Genomic DNA, 25,164 nt, shown 5'->3' with positions numbered 1-25,164 from the left:
CCCTAAATTGTTGAACCTGATAACTTCCTACCAGATACCTTTATCTAGGATTTTTTTTTTAAATGGAATACCAGAAAACAGCAGGACATATTCTTGTTTAGTAAAGGAGGGTCCTCTAAGTCTTACTATGATAATTGATTAAACTAAGAATATGTTGATTTAACTGGTGACTGGTTTCTTGAGTTTGATAGTTCAAGAATTAAGATAGCAATTGCAAAGATTAAAAACCCCACATCAAAACTAAAAAAAAAAATAGTGTGGGTGTGCTATTTGTAAGGGATGTGGGTGTTTACTGAAGGCAGCAGTAAGAAGGAGAAATTAGTCTGTAGCACCCCCAAATTCCAGGTTTTGAACAGTGCTTCTGTTTGGAATCCATTTATCATTAATTGAATTCCTCAGATAGGTAATATGTAATTTAATGGAAGTAACCTATATCTGTATTTTTCTGTCACAAGGAACAATGTCTTAATTGCCTTTCAAAATAAATAGCACCATTTTGTCACTCAAAAGCTAATCTTTAGACATGTTTTTGTTCACTACAGAACCCAGTTTCTCAAATTATAGAGAGCATTTTGTAAAATTTACACTGCTTAAATAATGGACTCTGGAATTTCTGATGCAACCACTTAATTTTTCAAGGTGATGAAGCCTCTGTTAAGTATGAGTCTGATAAATTTCTCATAATTTTGTCTTTACTATTAAAGAACTGTGGCTGCTCTCCAGACTGAAAGTGGCTTCAATACTACTGGCAGACTTGCAAAGACATTTTACAGACAGTCCTTTCTGACTTAGTGTAAAATAAGTGATTGAGTACCTGTTGCTAAAGAACGGGTTGCACTTTTAGGATCTTGAGCTTGTGATGGAGAGCAGAACCAATTGGCAGGCCAGGGAGAGAAGGGATCGCACCTGCCCCCGTCAGTCTGCGGGAAGAGTCATAGACTAGGAGGCGACAAAGACATTTTATAAAGGCTCTCCTGCACCAGTTCAGCATTGCTTTTTTGAGCACACACATGTTTTCTGGTGTCAAGATAAATATTTTAGTGTAAATTCCATAATTGATCATTTTTCAGTTTAGCAGTTGTAACATATAGACTAAGGAATGTCTGGAACTTTAAAACAAATGGCAGCACATTACAGGGAACATTTTACTGATCTTAAAACTGGGTTACAAATTACACAAAATTGAAAACATTAATCATGTGGCTGTATAAAATGAGGTCATTTGAGCTTTTAATAAAAGTCACCAAGGTGAAAATTCCTTTGGTTAAAAAGAAAGAATTCTAAGTAAAATTCGGAAGAAGAAAATTTTATACGTTTCATAATATACTCAGTGACTCTGAGCAGTGCTGTAAGAGATGGCCTCTTAGGAAGAAGGAAATGTCCAAGGACCTCTCTGAATCCTAATGATTAGGTTTCTATGAGCTCCAGAGTTTTTACTATTTGAAAACATTGTAGTGAAGCTATTTTTAACAATACGGGTAGATATGCTTACTACTTACTGTAAGGTAATAGAATGCAGAAGTCAATCTGAAGGTCATAGTCCTGTTACCTCTAGCCTCTTTTGTTATTAACTCTTGGGGCCAAACCTTAAAACCATTTGCTGATGTAAAGGGATGTAAATTATTTGGCGTTGGCAGTGGTGCCATTATGCCCTTTCATTTCATGTTGTTGAAATACTGTCTCTCAGCTGCAGATGCTCATTAGGAGCACTGCCTTTTGATGTTGGTCTGGGTGCCAAATGGCGGCCTTTCAGGCAGTTTCAATACATTACATTTAAAACGTGCTCAGGCCATGTCTACATGCAGCCGCTGAGTTAACGGATTTTCAGTTGGGTAGACACACTTTTCCTTTCCTGCAGTATTAATTTAGCTTCTAAGCAATTGGAGACTCCAAGAGGACTGCACTAAAAGGATAAGCCATTTGGTGTATCTTGTGTATGTATGCTTTTGAAAAACAGATTGTAGTAAACCCATTATGCATTCTATTTTCTTCCAAATATTCACTTTCTTGAATTCAAAGATTGCATGGCTGATATGATTTAAAAGGCTTCTATGTAACCCATATTCCACTTCGTACTCTGAGGACTTTTTGATTTGTAGCTGCAAACACGGGTAACAGCTGATCTTCCGTTTTCTATTTGGCGTCATTCCTGAGATAAGGTGTAAAATGCCTTTTGTTGTACATTAATCTCCTCCTTTGGTATCTGATTACCTCATCACTTAAGAATATTCATAGTAATGTCACACTGTTTGAGATTGTGTTACATTAGGTATTCTCTTTAATAGTTGATCAAATATGTTTATTGAGTGCCAGCTTTTTATCATCTGCTCTGTGGGGAATTAAAAGGAGTGAGATGACACAATTTCTGCTGTCAGGGAACCTTGGGAGTAGTAGAGACTAGAGATTAAGAGAGGTAGATAACCCTGGGTTGAAACCCCAGACATATCCCTTACTAGCTGTCTGATCTTGGACAAATGATTTAACTCCTCCAAGCTTCAGTTTCTTCTTCCGTGAGATTGGAAAATTAGTAATGCCTACTTGTTAGAGTTATAAATATTTTAGAGATCTTAGGACTTCAGTGCATGTAAGCAGTGTTCATTAGTGAGCAAGAAGGATATATATGGATCTAGAAAAAATAATTATTTAGACATAGTGCCCTCTTTTTAGAAGGATTTTACAAAGGGTATTATGATAACATGACTCCTTCAGAGATTAGAACTAGGCTTAAAGAATTGGTCACAAAATTATGCTTGCAATTCCATGTTGGTTGTGAATACTTCAGAGAAAAAAATGGCCTGATTATAAGGTTGAAAACCGTCAGCACAAGGGTGGATCTAGGTTTTGTTGGACCTGAAGGGTATATAATTTTGAGGACCTTCTTTAAGGAAAATACAAAACTCTCTTGCTTTTGCAAAGTTTGGTTGAATACATGACCATGAGAACACATTGCCAAGTCCCAGTCCCCCAGAGCCTTGGAAGGAGTCCATGCAATTGAGGAACCCTGAAAACTTCTGGCCCTTCTTTAGCAACTATCCTTTGGTCCACTTGGACCCACTTGCTTGGGAATATAAACTAATCGTTCCAGTTTATTAAACGTGGACCTCATAGAGGTTGTTTGTGTAGTGCTTTGAAGATCAGAATCATATACTGAAGTCAAAGTCATTTTTAGAAAGAAGTATTTCACTTTTGTTTGACAGAAAATCTTAAATGAGATCTGAGCTGATTTGATATTTGTCACTGCCGATATTCTTGTAAATTACTAACTAGAAGAAAATAAAGCAATTGCTATTATTATTCAAATGAGTGAGACGTAAGTGCCCGATTGGCAGGGCAAGAAGTAGTTTTGCCAGCTAAAGGCATATGATATTGGAGAGGAGACTGAAGATTTTGTTTTAGCTATCTAAAAGGAGATAAACTGGATATATAATACCAATAATTATATCTTAATCATCACGTTATGGTTTACAAAACACTTTGATATGTGCTTAATCTTCACACTAATTATTTAGTAAATATTGACTGAGTACGTGCTCTGTGCTGGGTGCTGGGAATATAGCGGTGAACTAAACGTACATTGTCCCTGTTTTCATAGAGTTTCCAGTCTAGTAGTACAGAGAAATATAGACATTAAAAAGTAACACATACATTTATAATTACATATTCAGATTCAAGTATAAGAAAAACCCAGGATGAGAGGTTATCAAGAGGAATTGGGTGGTTGGGGAGGTGAAGATGTAACATTTAAACAACTGTGAAATAGGAAGAACAGATGGTATTCTCATTTTAGGGCATGATTGATTGACTACTTAGTTCAACAAACGTTGAATTACAACAAACATTCCTGAATTCCTTAATTCAACAAGCCTTTGTGAAGTCTGGAGAAGGTCAGATAGCTTCAGGAATCATGTGGAGTTTCACGTTATGAAGTCCAGGAAAATATACATCTGCCTTTAGAGCTTACCACCTGGAAGGAGGGGAGAGAGACATACTATACTTATAAATAGAGGCATGAAGTAAATGCTGTTGGGCTACAAGAAAGGAAGCAATTAATTCTGCCTGGGACTCCCTCGAGCTGGGCTTGGGGAAGAGTTGCTTTCATTAGATGGAGCAGGAAGAAGGGGTGATCTGGGCAGAGCAGACACCCTGAGCATTGGTTGAGATCTGAATCTGGTTGTACATGGGGAAACAGTGTGAGAGTAGTGGGGAGTAGTAGCCAGAGATAAGGAGCAAAAAAAAAATTCTGCAAGTCCAGATTGTAAGTCTTTAAATGGAAACTGAGACTGAGAAAGGTTAAGTGACTTATGCAGGTGGAGCTGGGACTGCAACTTGCATTTGTTGTCTGAATTTTATCCTTTTCTCAGGCAAGGATAATTTGAATATATATAGCATCTGAATACGTGCCAAGCAAACAGGAGTTCCTGTGGCTTCTGGACTGAGTCTGACCAAAGTGTGGGAGGAGTGATGGGGAGGAAGGGCACTATTCAGAGCTGTGGTCTGAAGGAACCATCCTGCCATTCTGCAAGTTGCTGTCGTTCTGAGCCTTTTTCCCCATCTGTAAAATGGGGTTAATGACACTTCCCTTGTGGGTCTTGGTGAGCTGAAATAAAACCACATATGTAAAGCAGATATGAAGTATGTACTCATTATGTGCTTTAAAAAAGTTCCCCGTGGCCAGATATTTTATTTGAAATGTTTGTCTAAAAAGATGTACAGTACTGTGAATATGATGTGCAAAGTTCTGTGCTAGAAGCTTAGAGGAAAAACAAAATAAATTTAAGGTTACTATACTGACCCTTTCAGGTGGTTGGAGAGGAAGCACTTTTGCTTAGTTCAAGCTGTGAAGAAATCATGAAAGATATTATATCAATAAGTGCCCGAATGAAACAGGCAGGTAATAACTGGGAAAATTGAGAGGCAAAAATCATGTCTATTGGTTTTAATGTCTGGGGAAAAAAAAAGGTATAGAAAAGCTAGAACGTGACCTGGACCTCCACAGATATGAAGATAAATAGGGAGAGAGGGCCTGTTTTCCTATAGGATGAGATGGATCTGGCCAAAGAATTGCTATTGAAGAGCAGTTAAAGGCTGGATCTTGGGGCAAGCCATAATTAAATCTTAAATGTCAGACAAAGGAGAGGAGTCCTGCTGGAGATGATAGAGAAATTAAACATACATATATATGTATATATATATGTTTAAGAGGATAGTTAGCAGAGAAATTTAAAAAAAAAAAATATATATATATGTTTAAGAGGATAGTTAGCAATAGCAACTGAGCGTGTGCTGCCTCAGGCTCTATGTTTGGGACTAGCTAGGAATTAGCAGAGAGTTAAGTGGGAACAAATTCATAGAGTTCATTGCAGCACTGAAAGGGAATTCTGGTTTTATATAGCATCCACTATGGTGGTCGGACAAAATGAAGGGCTAACGAAAGGATTTTTATTGCTGTGTGAAACATCAACTAGATGATACTAGGAGAAGGGATGCTAGTGAAGTCCAGTGAAAGTATCTTGCTTAATTAGTAGGAGCACTTGTATGTGGGGAAAGGATACCATCGGGCTTAGATTCAAAAGATCTGGTTCAAGAAGTTGCTCTGCTACTAACTAGCCAAGTGAATTTATATTAGTTATGTAACCTCTTTGAACTGTAACTTCCGCAATTGAATATAAGAACAAAATAAGATAATATATGGGAAATGCATTGTAAATGAAATATTTCACAGCTATGCATTTTATTAGTAGACATGTTGCTGAAAAAATAAAAATCAAATTTTATGTACTGCTAGAGGTGCTTGTTTGATTAAAGAAACCCAACTATGATATATTTTCTAAAGCAGGTAATTTTGGAAAGATACACTTGTAATGATTTTGGATAAGGATAAAAGGGGCATAGCTGAGATGTTAGAAATAACAAAGCAAGCAAGGGTAGATGATAGATCCCAAATGGTAGATGACTGAGAGGGAGAAAGATCTTTGAAGTTACAAACTCGAGAAAATTAAATAATCATGGTACTGTAAATATGATGGAGAAATTAAGAGACGGGTTAGGTTTTAGTAAAAGTTTGGGCCTCCTAATACCTTAGCTTGTAGGTCAGTATTTTTCAAACTATGGATGATGAAATCTGTTTAACGGGCTTCCATATACATTAAAAAAGAAAGAAGTAAGGGAGGAAGGAAAAAGGGGAGGAAGAAGGGAGAGAAGGAGGGAAGAAGTGGAAAAAGAGAGTGTGTTTTATATAAGGGTAAGTACTGCTTTGAATACCTCAATTTCTCTCTCTCGCTCTCTCTCTCTCTCTCTCTCTTTCTGTGTGTGTGTGTGTGTGTGTGTGTGTGTGTAATATGTAACTTGGTTGTAATGGAAAATACATTCTTTTGGCTCAGGTCAAAAGAGTTTGGAAGCTACTGTCATCGAAGGAAGAATGTAGGATCAAAGAGAGGGTGAAGCGGTCTGTAGTGGAGTGAGAGTACGTCAGAAGGTATAGAATAGAAACTGAGTGGGTTGTGAGGGAGGGGAGGAAGAAATGACAGCAAAGTTACGTATTGAGCATCTAAGCAGTCAGTTAACGACAGAGTGTGAAAAAAACAAAACAAATCAAACTCTAAATGTTATACCTTTTTTTGAAATGGTATCTCACTGTGTTGCCCAGACTGGCCTCAAACTCCTGGGCTCCTGCCTCAGCCTCCTGAGTAGCTGGGACTGAAGGCGCACATTACTGTGCCCTAAATATGGTACCTTGACCTTACAGAGCTTACTGGCTATTTGGGAATGAAAAGATAACTGGGAATACCAGGTAGCATCTACAGCCAAAATATGAGGCGCTTAACCTTTCAGAGTCAGGATAAATATTGCCTGGGAACCAGGGGGTGGTTACAGCTGTATATTCTATTAGTAGACATGTAGCTGAAAATTATATAAAAATCAAATTTTATGTACTGCCAGAGGTCCTTGTTAGATTAAAGAAACCCAACTGTGATATATTTTCTTTTTTTTTTGGAGACAGAGTCTTGCTGTGTCACCCAGGCTGGAGTGCAGTGGCGCGATCTCGGCTCACTGCAAGCTCCGCCTCCCGGGTTCACGCCATTCTCCTGCCTCAGCCTCTCCGAGTAGCTGGGACTACAGGCGCCCGTCACCACGCCCGGCTAATTTTTTTTTGTATTTTTAGTAGAGACGGGGTTTCACCCTAGTCTCGATCTCCTGACCTCGTGATCCGCCCGCCTCGGCCTCCCGAAGTGCTGGGATTACAAGCGTGAGCCACCGCGCCCGGCCCCAACTGTGATATATTTTCTAAAGCAGATAATTTTGGAAAGACACACTTGTAATGACTTTGGATAAGGATAAAACGGGCATAGCTGAGATGTTAGAAATAACAAAGCAACCAGGAAGGGTGGATGATGGATCCCAAATGGTAGACGACGGAGAGAGAGAAAGCTCTTTAAAGTTATAAGCTTGAGGGAATGAAATAAATATGCAGACACTGGAGAATTCACACAACTTCAGGTGAGACTTGAAGGAGACTTTGAAGGAAGAATTTATCTCCACTGAGAGGAAGGGTGGATGAGGTAAGTATGTGTGTTCCATGTTTGGGAGGTGACTGGAGGAAGCCCGGTTAAAGAGACCAGGAAGACTCAAAGATGGTAGTAATCTATATTTTTATATGTTCAGTGGAGAGAAAAACACCATGAGTTATGGTCAGTACTTTGCGGGGTTTTTATCACACCCACAAGTATTTATGTGGCAATGTTTATGTAGCACACAGAATGATATCTTGCCTATAATTCGGAAAGTAATAGTGAACAAACGAAGAGAACCAGAGCTTAGTGGTACAAAAGCCTAGGTTAGAAAAGTGTAATAAAGTGAAGTGAAAGAAAGTTGGAAACAAATAGTATATATAGGTATAATCCCAATCTTGTTAAAAAACATGTCTTTCACTCACCCTATAATCAAGACTGGAAGACGGTAAATCACTATTTATGTTGTCTGAGTTTTTGATAATGAGCACATATTGCTTTGCAAAACAAATAGTGCAGTAAAAACAAGGGCAGCAGTACTAAGGGTGGTTAAAAGTATAAAGAAGGTGAGAATTAAGTAGAAATGTGGGATTTGTGTCAGAGGAGAGTGGTGATGTCAGAGGGATTTCAGTTGAATGGTGAAATTCAAGTTCTTTACTTAGAGTCAAAGCCTGAGGAAGAGCTGATGTCCAGGACACTTGGCAAAGAAAGAAGGAAAGGAGGGCTGCTAGTTTGGGTGACGGCTTCATCATGAAGGTTCCTGGGCGCATTGAACTATGCATCACCATGGACAAGAGTCAGAGGGAGGGGAGAGGTGATGAGCAACCTTTGCAAAGGACAACAGGACAATTTTATGCCAGAGGAAATGAATAAAGTTAGGGGTTTTCCCCAGCGACTTCATTTATCATATGAGTTGATTATTTTTAGATTCAGTTTTGTCTTCTTACCTCATTGCCTGTGGTATTCATACATTTATTTCTAGACCTTTAAAAAATGTTTCTATAGCAAAATCTTTTGAAGCTTGTTCTGCATGTGACAAATTGGATGTGCTGTTTTTATCAGATCAGCACATGAGTGATTGATTACCTTTCTAATGTTCTTTTATTCATTTTCAATTTGAGTGTCCATTCTGTTCACATGAGAGGCTGCCAGTCACCAGTTAAGCTGCAATTGCTGTATGAGAATTGGACTTACAGTACACCATAAAGGTGTACTTTAAGCAGCCTTAAAGGCCTGTTATCTTGGGCATAAGAAGATGGAAATTCAATGAAAGCTCTTTGGTTTGCGTACATAATTGTAAATTATCTTTCTTTCTCTCTGAATTTAGTGTCTCCTTTTGGTGTTGGAGGCAGTGCATACTGCACAGGGTGCCCCATGGACCTTTGGTATCAAACCCACATTTCAAACCATGACTCTCCTGCTTTTCATGACCTTGAGCCAGTTATTTAATCTCCAACGGTCAGTTTATTTATCTGTGAATCAGGGATAATACCCAACTAATAGGGTTATTGTGAGGATGAAATGAGGTACTTTATACAACTGTCTGGCACATAGCGAGCTCAGTAATTTTTTCCCATGTCCTTTCTTTCTACTAAAGTTCACAGTGAAGGGGTATACAGTTCATGTTGGATTTAAGTAATGATTCTAATAAGAATCACATTTTCCATTTATTTTTCATTTTCTGAGAGTTCAGGATCATTGTGAATTGCAACTGAGTTGGAAATGCCATGCTTAATTGTGGAGCTGTTTCACCTCCCGTGAAAGCAAATCCTAGTAGATCTTGATTTTGACAAAAGTAATATTTAAAAAATTAAAAGTGGTTTATCTAGATTCTCCTTTCCATTTGCATGCGGTTAATATCAAACCTGTCAATTCACTATAATGGTTGAGCCATAAAATTTAGTATATTTAAATAATGGTTGCTGCTAAAGATCATATTGGTGACACTTCATTAATCTGGAAGTCACTTACCTGGCAACTTGATTCTTTGAAACATGAAGAATGAAGAAGTAAGGAAAAGAAGCCTCTGAAGAGCTAGCATAGCATCTTTTTCTTTCTTGATGCAGTATCTTTCATATCGCTGAGGAGTTACATTTCTCTTGCTTCTTGTCTCCTTTTGTCTGAATTCCTCTTTATTATGTTTGCGGTAGTATCTCCTTTTGTGTTTCATGTTGTTTCATTTAACTCCTTAAATTCTAATGACCCCTGGCTGCCTATTAGTAAATAGTGAGACCCTGAAGAGCTTTTGGGCTCAGTGTGGGGTGTCACGCTGAACGACTGTGCAGAAACTTGGTTCATTGGGTGGGGGACATCCATGTATATTCATGAGTACTTTTTCTTTTGGACTGATTGACTTAAGAGAATCCAGAATTTTGCAGCAGGCAGGGTATAAGTCCGACTACTATTTTTCTCTAAGCTGAATAGGAAGAATCGGATTGGGGTATTTTTTTCTTCTGTAGTCTAGACTTCGTTTAATTCTCCTATTTTCAGTAGGGTGCTTCTGCCCTCAACAAAGTCTAGTATACTCAAGGACAAAGTGCATCTGGTTCAATCTCTCTATTTATAAAAATTGAGTCTTCTGCTGGGATGAGGGGAGTATGGTAGAAGAGACATATGGCTGCCACCCTCCTGTAGCTTACAGTTTGTGTGTGTGTGTGTGTGTTTGAATTAGTGGTATGAGAGACTTTAATTTTGGAGCAGACTCAGAACCCACTGATGACCTATCTCCTTCAGGGTTTCTAATTGCTAAAGTCCAAAGCGGACTTTTAAAATCTTTTTTTGAAATCTTTTATCTTGCACGTTTTAGGGTAGGATCGTTGAGACTGAAAGAAGCTTGCAGTTCTTAAAGGAAAGGGGACATGCTCTAGGGGTGCATCAAAGGCAAAAACCCAAGCAGAGGAATGTTCAGACAACTTCAAGGGACTGACAATTTAAAGAGTTTTGAGGAAACTTTTCTGAACTGAAGCATTCTCAAGAGATTCCAAGGTGGCCTGAGATTCCACATTTCTTAGATAGAAAGACGTGGACTTGGCAGTGATTTTGCAAATCAGAACAGGAACAATTTCACAAACACATTGGCAAGTGGCCATGTCTCAGACTTGTTGGGTAGTTAAATGTTCACTAGAAACATTGACTTAATTCAGTATTTATGAAATAACTCCCATGTTCTATGTAGTTGGTCTAGGAATTGGAGGTAAAAGATGAATACCATTCAGTAGCTTTGTGAAAAATCCTTGACCACGTTTGGAAAGTTTTTGGTTTACACTTGTAATATTTATTCCTGTGGAATGACACAAAAGACAATCTTGAAATGTCAGAAAATGATAACTAAGTTATTTATTATTTTGTTTTTTTCCTTTTGTGTATGTAACTGAAAGTTACTCATCACATGTTTAAAATTTAAAGTTTTCATCAAAGAAGACAATCTGTCATAATGAAGTAAAAAAGGGACATTATGTGATTTTCTTTGAAGATGAGGGATCGAAAGTGAGTCAGTTAACTGCCCTAGATTACCATTTGAGGTCATTTTGAACTAAATTGGCTTTGGAATCAGAATTTAAATTACCAGTCAGACTCAATAAAGATAACTGGTCATGAAGGCAGTTCATTCGCCTACCTTCCTTCTCATAAAAAGAATATTTTTATTATTTGTATTCCTTTATAGCCAAGTTAGACATAGGCATTATTTTTGAGAATATAGGCATTTTGTGTCTGGAATTGGTGGGTTCTTGGTCTCACTGACTTCAGGAATGAAGCCGCGGACCCTCGCGGTGAGTGTTACAGCTCTTAAGGCGGCGCGTCAGAAGTTTGTTCCTTCTGATGTTCGGATGTGTTCGGAGTTTCTTCTTTCTGGTGGGTTCGTGGTCTCGCTGGCTCAGGAGTGAAGCTGCAGACCTTCGCGGTGAGTGTTACAGCTCTTAAGGCGGCGCATCTGCAGTTGTTCGTTCCTCCCGGTGAGTTCGTGGTCTCGCTGGCTTCAGGAGTGAAGCTGCAGACCTTCCCGGTGAGTGTTACAGCTCATAAAAGCAATGTGGACCCAAAGAGTGAGCAGTAGCAAGATTTATTACAAAGAGTGAAAGAACAAACCTTCCACAACGTGGAAGGGGACCCGAGCGCGCTGCCGCTGCTGCCTGGGGCAGCCTGCTTTTATTCTCTTATCTGGCCCCACCCACGTCCTGCTGATTGGTAGAGCCGAGTGGTCTGTTTTGACAGGGTGCCGATTGGTGCGTTTACAATCCCTGAGCTAGACATAAAGGTTCTCCACGTCCCCATCAGATCAGTTAGATACCCAGTATCCACACAAAGGTTCTCCAAGGCCCCACCAGAGCAGCTAGATACAGAGTGTGGACTGGTGCACTCACAGACCCTGAGCTAGACACAGGGTGCTGATTGGTGCGTTTACAAACCTTGAGCTAGATACAGAGTGCCCATTGGTGTATTTACAATCCTTGAGCTAGACATAAAGGTTCTCCAAGGCCCCCACTAGAGCAGCTAGATACAGAGTGTCGACTGGTGCATTCACAGACCCTGAGCTAGACACAGGGTGCTGATTGGTGTGTTTACAATCCCTGAGCTAGACATAAAGGTTCTCTACATCTCCACCAGACCCAGGAGCCCAGCTGGCTTCACCCAGTGGATCCTGCACCGGGGCTGCAGGTGGAGCTGCCTGCCAGTCCTGCGCCACGCGCTCGCACTCCTCAGCCCTTGGGTGGTCGATGGGACTGGGCGCCCTGGAGCAGGGGGCGGCGGTCGTTGGGGAGGCTGGGGCTGCACAGGAGTCCACAGAGGCGGGGGAAGGCTCAGGTATGGCGGGCTGCAGGTCCCGAGGCCTGCCCCACGGGAAGGCAGCTAAGGTCTGGTGAGAAATCGAGCACAGCGCCCGTGGGCTGGCACTGGTGGGGGACCCAGTACACCCTCTGCAGCCGCTGGCCCGGGTGCTAAGTCCCTCATTGCCCGGGGCCGACAGGGCCGGCCGGCTGCTCCAAGTGCAGGGCCGGCCAAGCCTACGCCCACCCGGAACTCCAGCTGGCCCGCAAGCCCCGCGCGCAGCCCCGGTTCCCGTTCGCGCCTCTCCCTCCACACCTCCCTGCAAGCTGAGGGAGCCGGCTCCCGCCTTGGCCAGCCCAGAAAGGGGCTCCCACCGTGCAGCGGTGGGCTGAAGGGCTCCTCAAGTGCCGCCAAAGTGGGAGCCCAGGCAGAGGAGGCCCCGAGAGCAAGCGAGGGCTGTGAGGACTGCCAGCGTGCTGTCACCTCTCAATTTCACACAATAATTGATTTGGGCATTTAAGGGTAGTTTTGTATCTAAATAGGAAACCAGAAAAATCATTCACTATTTGGTGTTCTAGAGATATCACAGTAGATCCTTTTGAAGTCACTGGGAGGTAAATCAATATATTACTGAGTTATATTTTTGCTACCCTGTGCAATATTAAGAGAATAGCTTTCACAAACAAACCCCAGTTAAAGTTATTTAGTCACAATAATAAAAGTATAATTGGACATATTTTAAGAAAACATAAATTATAAATATGTGCAGTTATTTTAACAATTTATGTATTTATTTCTAAATACTAAACTTTTTGTGATGAGTATAAAATTATATATACAATTATATACTCTTAACTTGCTCAACATGAGAGATTTAAAATGAGTTTTAAACTGTGAGTTTAATCTTCACTTTCATCTTTTTATTTGTTTATAGACCAGAACAGATAAATCAATACTTTTTAAATTATAAATTGTTAGTAATTGAAAATTATTAAATGTACAAAGGAGGAGAACTTTCAGAATTTAGAAGTACAAAGGAGGAAAACAATTTAAACCTACAGATGAATTTGGTGGGATTGGTTGTATGTCTGCGGCTGTCTGGAGAATCCAGGTGCTTAAGTGTCTTGGACTAGCTGGACGCTGGAACTTCACAGGGAAACAAAATGTCTTGAATGACTTGTTGATGTTCTTGAAATGATGCTAATATCTATTCTATAAAACCTGAAGGTATGTAGATATTATTGTCTGTTTCGAGTCACGTGTCTTGGGATTTGGGACTGTTGGCGAGAAGATCGGTTTGATTTAGACCATGATAGGTATTGATCTACATATATTTTTGAAATATTTTGGCTAAAATGCAATTTGATGTGGTAAGTCTTATCCATATCTAACATTTTATCTTAAAACTGTATCTATAGAAGTTGTTTCTAAAAAAGAACAGAAAAATCGGAGTTGCATTTTGATGTTTAATGCATTGATTTTAAAAAATTATATTCAAAGCAAAATGTTTGAGTTTTCCATGATTTTTTGCTTAAAACATTAGGTGCAAATGTCAGGTAATTCTATGATTAGAATTGTGTCATGATACTTTGTGGGTGAAGACAGTCCAAAACCAAAAATGATGAGACAAGTGAAATCTTTATTAAGGAAGGCCTAACAGCCATATCAGATAAGTTTGCTTTTTCTTGGAAACTTTGGTAAGAAAAAAAATCACCTAGGAAATAATGTGATTAGAAATGCTCCTTAAATGTGCATATGTGTTTAATCTGTTCTACAAAGATATTGTTTTCTTTGTAGCATTGTTTTATTGAACAAATTTTGTTAAATTTTCTTTTAAAACAGTCTTATAATGAATTTAATAACAATTTGGAAAAGTTGCAATCTTTATAAGTGTATATGTAAGTGAGATGGATTACTATTAAAATGCAATTTCTAGTATTACAGCTCTTATAGAATTTGTCTAGCAGAGTTTCTGGTTTTTGCCATGAAAGAAATGTCATTTCTTAGTCTTCATTTGGAGTTTATAAAACCATTTAAAAAATCACCACATTTTCCAAAAGTTCATGCCAGACACATCATTCACTATTTAAAAATGAAGTGCAATTTCTTAATAAAAAAGTATAGATTGAGTCTTGTCCCATATGAATGAGTTTCCTAGATTTGGAAAAAAAAATTAATACATTGGAATCGATAGTTGACCACAGACTTAAATATGATACAAAAGGTTTAAAAATCTAAACTGTCATTGTTTACAAAATATTGGCAAATTAGAGCTACAGCGCTTGGTGTTATTGTGTAGTCTTCTGTTTAAAAATAAACAGTGGAAATAATTGTAGAAACCTCTGGGCTTAGAAAGGCTTGTTGGTGGTTCTTCACATCCTACTAAAAAAGCAGGCTGTCTTTGCATATTAATCACTCTGTGAAAGGAAGCTTGCCTTATTTGCATTGTGCATGCACTAAGAAGCCCAATAGTGCGCCTGAGAAAAAAAATGGGGGGATTGTAATTGTTGTTCTCAAAAGGGTTTTTATTCCATTCAAGTGGAAAAGCTGAATACTGGAGAATTAGTGCAGTGTTTTGTGGAAGAAGAGTCCTTTTTGGCCACTGCATTGCATGTGGTGCAATCCCAGTGTGTAAGGATCCTGAACGTTGGGGTGAAGAGGAAAGTGACTCATCTTTCTATGATGCAATAGTCTATGTTCTTGTCCATCTCTATAATTTTGTAAGCATTTTCTCCTTGTTATGTATCCAAAAAGAGGTAGAATGAAATTCTGAGAATATATGCCATATTGGAAATCTCAGGAGAATTAAACATGAACCAAAAAATCTAAATATAAGTAGCTTGGGTTTGGGGAGTGGGGTGAGATGGGGACACACAACACAAAATTAAGCAAATTGTGTTTAAGTGTTATTGCTTTTAGAAAATACGTGATTCGGTTAATGCCTGGAAGATATTTGTCCCCAGGTTGATTTTAAATGATATTTTTGACATTATCTTAGTAATAATGGCATGTTTTTTTCTTCATTGTATTTTAAGACTCAGTGGTTGAATGTAAACATTGAGAATAAACAGAAGAAATGTTCTTAATATTAGTGAGGCTTTCTTTTAATAAGACTGTGTAAGATGAGCTTCTTATAGTGTTTCTCTTCTATGGTAAAACACTCTTCATAAAAGCTTTTCCTGATCTCCTAGTTCTAGCTGGCAACAGCCACATTAGCCAGTACAGTTTCCAAAACCTCAAAATGTACGTTAATTATTTTGGAGGTCTGTTACTTTGGACTGGTTTAATATACTTTCCATATTTTTAGCATCTTTTGAAAAATTCTGCACAGAATATGGCATTTCCAAGTAGATTTGAATTTCACAAGGGGGAAAATATGCCATTGTCTGTGTTCACATATTTTGACAAAATGATTGTGTATAATCATGGAGACAAAGGTTATTGTTTTAAATGATTTTGTTAAATACTGGAAAGTAGTTAACTGAGTTAAAAGGTTTCATACAGGTTTCCTAAAAACCACTTGGCTTAGATATATTTAACTGTCTGTGAAACTACTTGTTATTATCCTCTTTACTCTTGTATGGATTTGGTTGGATTTTGACTGTTGAACACAGATCCTCTGATGACACCATTTCGATTTTATTTGAATTGCTTTCTGTAATATTCAGCTACATGGAAATTGTGTTTAATTTGGGCTTATGTACAGTGGTCCATAGACTTTGAGTGTGTGTTTGGGTTGCTGTTCTGAAGAACAGAAGTAGCCAAGAAGTAGTCTGAAAAAGTAGGACCATAAAAAATTAGGCTGGTAGAACAACAACAACAACAACAACAACAAAAACCAAAAAACTATAATTTTTACCATTCAAAAGTACTTATATAGGTTTCATAATAAATTTTTTTCCAAAATATTACTGATGTACTTCTCCAAATGTTTATTATAGACATGTCAAAAGACAAAATTGCAACAAATTCAGTTATAAATCTAATTGTCTTTTATTTGTGATTCATAAATTGGGGCAGCCTCCCCGTTCAACAAAATAGAATGAGAGCTCCCACTGAGCAATGGCAGAACAGTGGGTTTGGAAAGTGGGAACAAGGAAACAACTATAGAAAAAAAACTGGTTAACATCTGGTTCCTTCCAGTGACTTTTTTGCAAGTTAAAGCAGAGGAGACTTTTTTATTGCACTGACTCAGGTTGACTGCAATCTCCTGTTTTCAGGAAAACCCAAACTGTTTTGGGGTCTATCTGCTTTAAAGTTTCAGTTTGATTATATGGCATTTAGCCTGAGTGACTCCATTTTGGTTTGGTCTGGTCTCTTGGGGTCGGGTGCAGAAGCTCAGTCTAAAACAATGGGCTCCCATAATTTTTGTTTAACAGACATAATTTTTAGGATTTATACTTCATTTAAATTTGAACCTTTTTATAAAAATCTGAAATGCATTACACATTTTTAGAATTGTGTAGACTTCATAAGTATGCAAAACAAAAACAGCTGGTATCAAACACCACGTGATCACCTCTAAATTCAGAAAACACACTTGACAAAATGCGACACCCCTTCAGGATGAAAACACTCATTAAACAAGGAATAGAAAGTACTTCCTTGACCTGATAAAGGGCATCTATGAAAAATCCAGAGCTAACATATACAAATGGCCCATAAGGACAAATGGCCAAAAGATGCTCAACATCATTAGTCATCAGGGGAAATGTAAATCAAAGCCACAGTGAGATACCACTTCACACCCGCTAGGATGGCTACAATCAAAAAGACAGAAAACAAGTGTTAATAATGTTGTGGAAAAATTGGAACCCTCAAACACTGCTGATGGGAGTGGAAATGGTGCAGCCTCTTTGGAAAACAAGTCTGGCAGTTCCTAAATAGAGTTACCATGTGAACCAGCAGCTCTGCTCTTCCAAGAGAAGTAAAAACATATGTCCGTATAAACATGTACGCTAATGTTCATGGAACATTATTAATAAGGGTCAAAAAATGGAAAAAACCTAAATGTCCATCAGTTGATGAATGGACCAAAAATGTGGTATATTTATACAATAAAATATTGGGAAAGAAAAAGGAATGCAGTACTGATACATACTACAACACGGCTGAGCCTTGATTCGGCAGTTTAGTAATGTGAGATCCTTAATTGTGTTAGCTGTTTGTTTGTTTGTAACCATGAAGGTTTATTTATTCATTTTTCAATAGTTTTGAGGGTACAGGTGGCTTTTTGTTTCATGGATAAGTTCTTTAGTGGTGATTTCTGAGATTTTGGTGCACCTGTCACTGGAGCAGTGTACATTATACCCAATATGTAGTCTTTTATCTCTATGAAGGTTTATTTTAATCCTAGCACTTATTAATATTTATCCTTAATTCTTACTAACTTTTAGATTATGGGTATTATATCTTCATGAGAATAGCTAAAATAATTTTATTTGGATATTCCTCAAAGAACTATTGAATGTGAGCATGCTAAGATTACCCCTGGCAAAATGGAAAATGCCTAGCACCTGGAAGCATCTGTTTCTGTCTGTCTTCTAGGAGACAGGAAACATTTATGTCTTCCATTTATGTGTTTTGACTGGGGAAAATTTTCCCTTTTATTCTGGGGGGCTGTTACTCAGGATAAGAGAATGTAGAGGAGAATCACCCCTTTCACATATCTAATAGCTTTACCATATTACTACAGTACTATCTTATGTTGTATGCATTGATTGTCAATCTCTTCCCCTCATCTGCACCATTTTGATAGCTTAAGGCTTATCATTCATTCTCTGTGCATAGAAAAAAAAACACGAAATGATGTTTCCCAGTATTTTGTAATCTTTCCTTCATGAATTGCAGAAGAAAAGAGTTTGGGTTTTGTCCCATTCATTATAAAGCGGTACACAATACATACGGTTGCATTTTAAAGCAAGGCTAAGAAGGATTTAAGATGTATTTCTTGTCATGTGAAACGTCCTCCTCAGTGGTCTTAAATAAAATATTAATTAGATAATTCTGCAGTGATTAATATGAAAATAGTTACATAATTCTTAGATGGCATGTATTGTGTTGGGCTAACACCACATTGCTTTTCTAGAATACTGGTAAAGAATATCTTATGGGACTGCCCTTTCACTAAAAGCACAAATCTTTACTAGTGGTCTTGAGCTAACTGCAACTGCTGTAGATCGCTTGCAAATTTTCCACGAGGATGCTTTGGTGTATTTGGTGCAACTATTCCCACAATCACTTAGAGTAGGCATGCAGAGGGAGCTAACGCATAGGAAATTAAGGAATTCAAAGAATCTTTGAAAGTTCATCTTATTTAACTTCTTTAAAACAAAATTTGCAGACATCTCAGATAAGAATTTGTCTTTAAAAATAAGACATCTTAGACATAGAGATGGAGGTTAAAGTTCAAAGGTTTTTTGCTTTCAAATAAAATTAGTTGTTGCCTTTCACTAGGTGGCTCTCTCTTTTTTTTTTAGAATGAGTTCAATATTTATTCAAGTAAACAATCAAGTTTTGATGTGCCTGTTCAGACAGACATCTTATTTTATGATACAGGTGGCACCAAGCCCATAATGTGATTTTTCTCCCCCAAGAAGTTTGTAACTTACTTTGGCAATGGGGATGCATTTCCCTGTAAGATGTTACATGTGGTGGTTTTGTCTGGATTAAGCAAAATGCAAATCTTCATATCCTCTACAGTGCCTAGCAAAGGGTCTTGCACATAGGTGCAAGTTGTCAAGAGTTGGCTCAGTTTCACTCTGAGCCCCTTGTAGGTAGCCTTTATTCATTCTTGCATTCTACATGTATTTATGCCTTTGACTGAGAGGTAAGATCTAAAAGAGGAATAGATATATCTGAATTCATTTGTAAAAAGGGTGCTAGCTGGGAATATATGCAAAGGTTTGGTGGCAGTGAGTAAACAAGAACTGGGGATGGCCTTGCTCATCAGATAGGGAAGTAAGGAGGTCATTGGAAGCAGTAGATTCTGGGAATGACTTGATGGGGGCATGTTTTGGGAAGTTGGATTTGTTGCTCTTCTTTTGGAAGCTGAGAGAGATTACAGTCTGGAAAACCAGTAGTCAGGGGGTAGGAGGAGCTACTGTAGAGGCTGTGTGAGGTGATGGGAGGTGGAATTGGATTTCTGATTGTGAGATGTAAAGGAAGGCATTATGCAGGAAATACTACAGAGGGAAGATTGATGAACTTAGTGACTGATTTGGATATGCAAGAAAGGAAAGAATGGAGATTATTTAGATTTCAGGTGAGGCATGTGGTAAGAGTAAATGTCACTAGCAACAGAATTGGGGAAGGGGAAAATAGGGACTTTTAATTTTTTTAAAAAAGGTAATAGTTTGGCTTGGGCAAGGTGACTCTGAGATTAAAGTGGACTGTCTAGGAAGAAAAGCCAGGTACACCGCTGGAAATAGAAGTCTACGTTTTTAGGAGATATCATGTTAGAGACATAAATCTGTAGTTATTTAAGTAGTAGATGGTTCTCGAAGGATAAGTCCATTTAGAGAGAGAAGCAGAGAAGACCAGGAACAGAACTTAGCCAACCACTTACATTCTGAAGATGGGCAGTTTTTATATGTAATAGTTATTAAAAAGCGGTACCAAGTCATTTAAGCAAGTTACTGTTTTGTATATTTTCAAGAAGAATTAAAACCACAGAGCTGCCCTTTTTATCTGGTGTTACTGCTTCGAATTCTTATTCTCTTTTTAATTCACTCTGTCTCTGTTTTAATGAAGAAGTTTGTTTGCAGTCCATACCAATTTCTTGTTGGGGTTTTTATCTGTTAGTGCTTTTTAATAACATAGCTGATACATGAAAGATTGTGCAGCTCTCATTGATTTCAAATCTTTAGGCATTAATGAAATTATGTTCCAGGATACCAGGAGAATTGTAAATAAATCCATAAACAGCTACAGAAATGATTTTGAGAAATCATGAAAATGAACAAAAATTCGGATTTTTTTTTTCAAGTGGAAAGAGGGTGAATTCTTCTCCCAGGAAGATGGGGGAACTTAATGCCCATCCTAGAAAAGTTTTAAGAACCAACAATTAAGCAGATGATATGGGAGTCCAGAGAAGAAAGATGGCATCTAATGTGGGTTCAGTAAGGACAGGTTGTATCAGAACTCAATTCTGTCTTTGGCAAGATTTCCAGACTGAAAATTGGGTTTATATTGGTTTATCATGATAGCGAAATGGAGAAATACAAGCTCGGTGCAAATAATTGGTCAAATGACCATGCTCCTCATCAACTTGGAATGTGTTGGCTCTGCATTTGCAGGATTTCCTTATTTATTTACTTATTTAATATTTAAGGTGTTAACTATGATGTTTTGATATACATGTACATAACAAAGTGATTACTATAGTCAAGCAAACTAACATATTCGTCATCTCACATAGTCACCTTTATGTATGTATAGTATGTATGTATGTTTTTATTGTGAATAGAGTTCTTAAAGTCTACTGTCTTAGCATATTTTCATCATACAATACAACATTATTACCTGGTCATCATTTAGGTCTCTAGACTTATTCATCCTCCACAATTGCAACTTTGTACCCTTTGACCTACATCTTCCCATTAGCTCCTCTCCTGACCCCTGCCCTGGTAACCACCATTCTACTCTGTTTCTATGTATTTAGTTTTGTTTGTTTTAGAATCCACATATAAATGAGATCATGCAGTATTTTCCTCGTGCGTCTGGCTTATTTCACTTAGTATAATGTCCTCTTGGTTTATATATATAAATATAATATATATATATATGAACTCATATATATATGAACTCGTATATATATATGAACTCGTATATATATATGAACTCGTATATATATATGAGTTTTAAAATTCATCTGTCAATGGATACTTAAGTTTTTTCTATAACTTGGCTATTGTGAATAATGCTTCAGTGAACATAGGAGTGCAGATATCTTCATGAGGTGGTGATTTCATTTCCTTTGGGTACATATCCAGAAGAGGGATATTTTCTGGGTCATATAGTAGTTCTATTTTTAATTTCTCTAGGAACCCCCATACTGTTTTCTACTGTGGCTGCAGCAGTCTTGCATGCCCACCAACAGTGTACAAGGGTTCCCATTTCTCTACATGGTTACCCACACTTGTTATCTCGTCTTTTTGACAAAAGCCATCCTAACGGTGTGAGACGCTTTCTCATTGTGATTTTGATTTGTATTTTTCTAATGATTAGCACTGTTGAGCACCTTTTTGTATACAGTATCTATTGGTTATTTTTATGTGTTTTTAGGAAAAATATTCAGATCCTTTGCCCATTTTTAAATTGGTTTATTCATTTTTTTTTGCTGCTCAGTTTGTGTGTTCCTTATGTATTTTGCATATTAACCCCTTTTCTGATATATGGTTTACAAATATTTTCTCCCAACCCAGAGACTTCCTTTTCTAGTTTTGATTGTTTCCTTTGCTGTGCAGAAACATTTTAGTTTGATGTAGTCCCACTTGTTTATTTTTGCTTTTGTTGCCTGTGCTATCCTCCCCGCCCTTTTTTTTTTTTTTAATCATTGCCAAGACCAGTGTCAAGGAGCTTTTCCCCTATATTTCCTTCTAAGAGTTTTATAGCTTCAGGTCTTTAATTCATTTTGAGTTGATTTTTGTGTATGGTGTAAGATAAGTATCCAATTTCATTCTTTTCCATGTGGATATTTATTGAAGAGACTGTCTTTTCCCTATTATGACTTCTTGGTGCCCTTGTTGAAAATTAGGGCATATAATGCCACATAATGCATATAATGCCACATATCCTTGGGTTTATTTCTGGGTTCTCTGTCCTATTCCATTGGTCTATGTATCTTGTTTTTTTTTTTTTTTTTTTTTTTTTTTTTTTGCCAGTACCATACTGTTTTGATTATTGTCACTTTGTAGTAGATTTTGAAATCAGATAGGGTGATGCCTTCAACTTTGTTCTTATTGCGTAGGATTGCATTGGCTATTCAGAGTCTTTTGTCTTCCATATGAATTTTAAGATTTTTTTCCTGTTTCTGTGGAAAATGTCATTGTAGTTTTCATAGTGATTGCGTTGAATCTGTAGCTGCATTGAATCGGTAGCTCCCTTTTGTTAGTATGGACATCTTAACAATATATTAATTCTTTCAGTCCATGAACATGGGACATCCTTCCATTTATTTGTGCCTTCTTCAATTTCTTTCATCAATGTTGTGTAGTTTTCTGTATACAGATTTTTTACCTCTTTAGTTAAGTTTATTCTTAAGTATTTTATATTTTTGATGCTATTTTAATGAGATTGTTTTTAGATTTCTTTTTCAGATAGTTTGTTTTTAGTGTATAGAAATATTACTGATTTTTGTATGTTGATTTTGTATCCTGCAGTTTCACTGAATTTATTTATTCTAACAGCCTTTTGGTGGAATCTTTAGTGTTTTTTAATATAAAAGATTATACTATCTGCAAATAATAACAGTTTAACTTCTTCCTTTCAGATTTGGATGTCTTTTATTTTACTTTTTCTTGTCTAATTGCTCTGGCTAGGACTTTCAGTACCATTTTAAACAAGTGGTAAGAATAGGCATCCATATCTTGTTCTTGATCTTAGAGGAAAAGTTTTCAACTTTTTAAGGTTAAGTATGGTGTTAGTTGTGGGCTGACATATATGACCTTTATTATGTTGAGATACAGTCCTTCTGTACCTAATTTGTTGAGAGTTTTTAATCACAAAAGAATGTTGAATTTTGTCAAATGCTTTTTCTTCACTTATTGAGATGATTGTGTGGTTTTTGTCCTTCATTCTTTGAATATAGTATATCACATTTATTGACTTGCATCTGTTGAACCATGCTTGTTTTCCAGGAATATATCCCCTTGATTATGGTGAGTTATCCTTTTAATGTGCTGTTGAATTAGGTTTCCTAGTATTTTTTTGAGGATTTTTGCATCTATATTATTTAGGGATATTGGCCTGTAATTTTCTTTTCTTGTAGTGTCCTTGTCTGGCTTTGATATCAGGGTAATGCTGACTTAGTAAAATGAGTTTGGAAGTGTTCTTTCCTCTTTAACTTTTTGGAAGAGTTTGAGAAGGATTGGTATTAATGCTTATTTAAATGTTTCGTAGAATTCACCATTGAAGCCATCAGGCCCTGGGCTTTTCTTTGATAGGAGATCTTTAATTACTAATTTAATATCTTTACTTGTTTCCTGTCCACATTTTCTATTTCTTCATAATTTATTATTCGTAGGTTATATATTTCTAGGAATTTACTTCTAGGTCATCCAATTTGTTGGCATATAATCTTCACAGTAGTCTCTTGTGATCCTTTGTACTTTCATGTTATCAGTTATGTCTCTGCTTTTATTTCTGATTTTATTTATTTCATTCTTCTCTCTCTTTTTTTAGTTAGCCTAGCAAAACTTTTGTCAATTTTTATCTTTCAAAAAAAACTAACTTAGTTTGTTGATTTTTAAATGTTTTTCTAGCTTACATTTTATTTATTTCTGCTCGGATCTTTGTTATGTCTTTTTTTAATTAACTTAATGTGCTTAGTTTTTTTCTTAATTTTAAGTTCTTTGAGGTATAACATTAGGTTGTTTACTTCAAACCATTATTCTTTTCCAATGTAGGCATTTATTGTTATAAGTTTTCCTTACAGAACTGCTTTTGCTGCATCCTGTAAGTTTTGGTAAGTTGTGTTTTCATTCTTGTTTGTCTCAAGATATTTTTTGATTTCTCTTTTGATTCTCCTTTGACCCACTGGTTGTTCAAAAGCATGTTGGTTAATTTCCATATTTTTATGAATTTTTCAAAATTCCTCCTGTTTTTGATTTCTGGTTTCATGCCATCATGGTTAGAAAAGATACTTGATATGATTTCAGTCTCCATAAATTTGTCAAAATTTGGCTCGTGGCCTAACATATGATCTGTCCTGGAGATTGTTCCATGTGTGCTTGAGAAGATTGTGTATTCTGCTGCTGTTGAATGGAATATTCTATGTATGTGTGTGAGTTGGTCTCATGTGTAGTTCAACTCCACTTTTTCCGTAATGATTTTCTGCCTGGACAATCTAGCCATTGTTGAAAGTGGGATATTGAGGTCTGTTATTATTATTGTATTGCCTTCTATATTTCCCTTCAGATCTATTAATATTTGCTTTATATATTTAGGTGCTCTGATGGTGGGTGCATATATATTCACAGTTGTTATATTCTCTGAATTAATCGACTTCTTTGTCATTATGTAATGACCTTTTTTGTCTCTTATTACAGTTTTTGACTTAGCTATTTTGTCTGATGTTAATATAGCTACCCCTGCTCTCTTTTGGTTTTCATTTGCATGAGATCTTTTTCTACCCCTTCAGTTTTATTCTATGTGCGTCCTTAAAGTTTCTGAAGTGAGTCTCTTGTAGGTAGCATATAGTCAAGTCTTCTTTTTTAAATTAATTCAACCACTTTATATCTTTTGACCTTTTGGAGACTGTAATGTATTTGCATTCAAGGTAATTATGAATAGGTAAGGAATTACTACGCCATTTTATTTGTTTTGTGAAGGCTTTGTTCCTTTCTACTTCTCTTGCTTTCTTCCTTTTTTAATTTGGTATTTTTTTCTAGTGGCATATGTCTTGATTTTTTTCTCTTTATCTTTTGCATATTTACTATAGGTTTTTGCTTTGTAGTTACCATGAGGCATACATAGAGCATGTTATAATTATGATAGTTCATTTTAAGCTGATGAAACAAACTTAACTTTGATTGCACACAGAAGCTCTACACTTTTATGCCCCACGTCCCAGCCTTATTTTTTTTGCCTATGTTTTTATGTCACAATTTACATCTCTTTATATTGTGTATCCTTTAACAAATTAATATAGCTATGGTTATTTTTAATA

General features: G+C 37.0%; 1 protein-coding gene and 1 pseudogene across 27 annotated transcripts in view; both read left to right on the top strand.

Annotated features, from left to right (window-relative positions):
* NCAM1 (neural cell adhesion molecule 1) overlaps positions 1 to 25,164 on the top strand; it is a 323,782-nt gene that overhangs the window by 3,618 nt on the left and 295,000 nt on the right. The window lies entirely within an intron of this gene.
* LOC115830527 lies at positions 14,209 to 14,276 on the top strand (annotated as a pseudogene).

Source organism: Nomascus leucogenys, chromosome 15 (genome assembly GCF_006542625.1).
Source record: "Nomascus leucogenys isolate Asia chromosome 15, Asia_NLE_v1, whole genome shotgun sequence".
Lineage (NCBI taxonomy): Eukaryota > Metazoa > Chordata > Mammalia > Primates > Hylobatidae > Nomascus > Nomascus leucogenys.
Note: the sequence above shows the minus strand (reverse complement) of the source record. Positions and strands in the feature narration are given on the sequence as shown.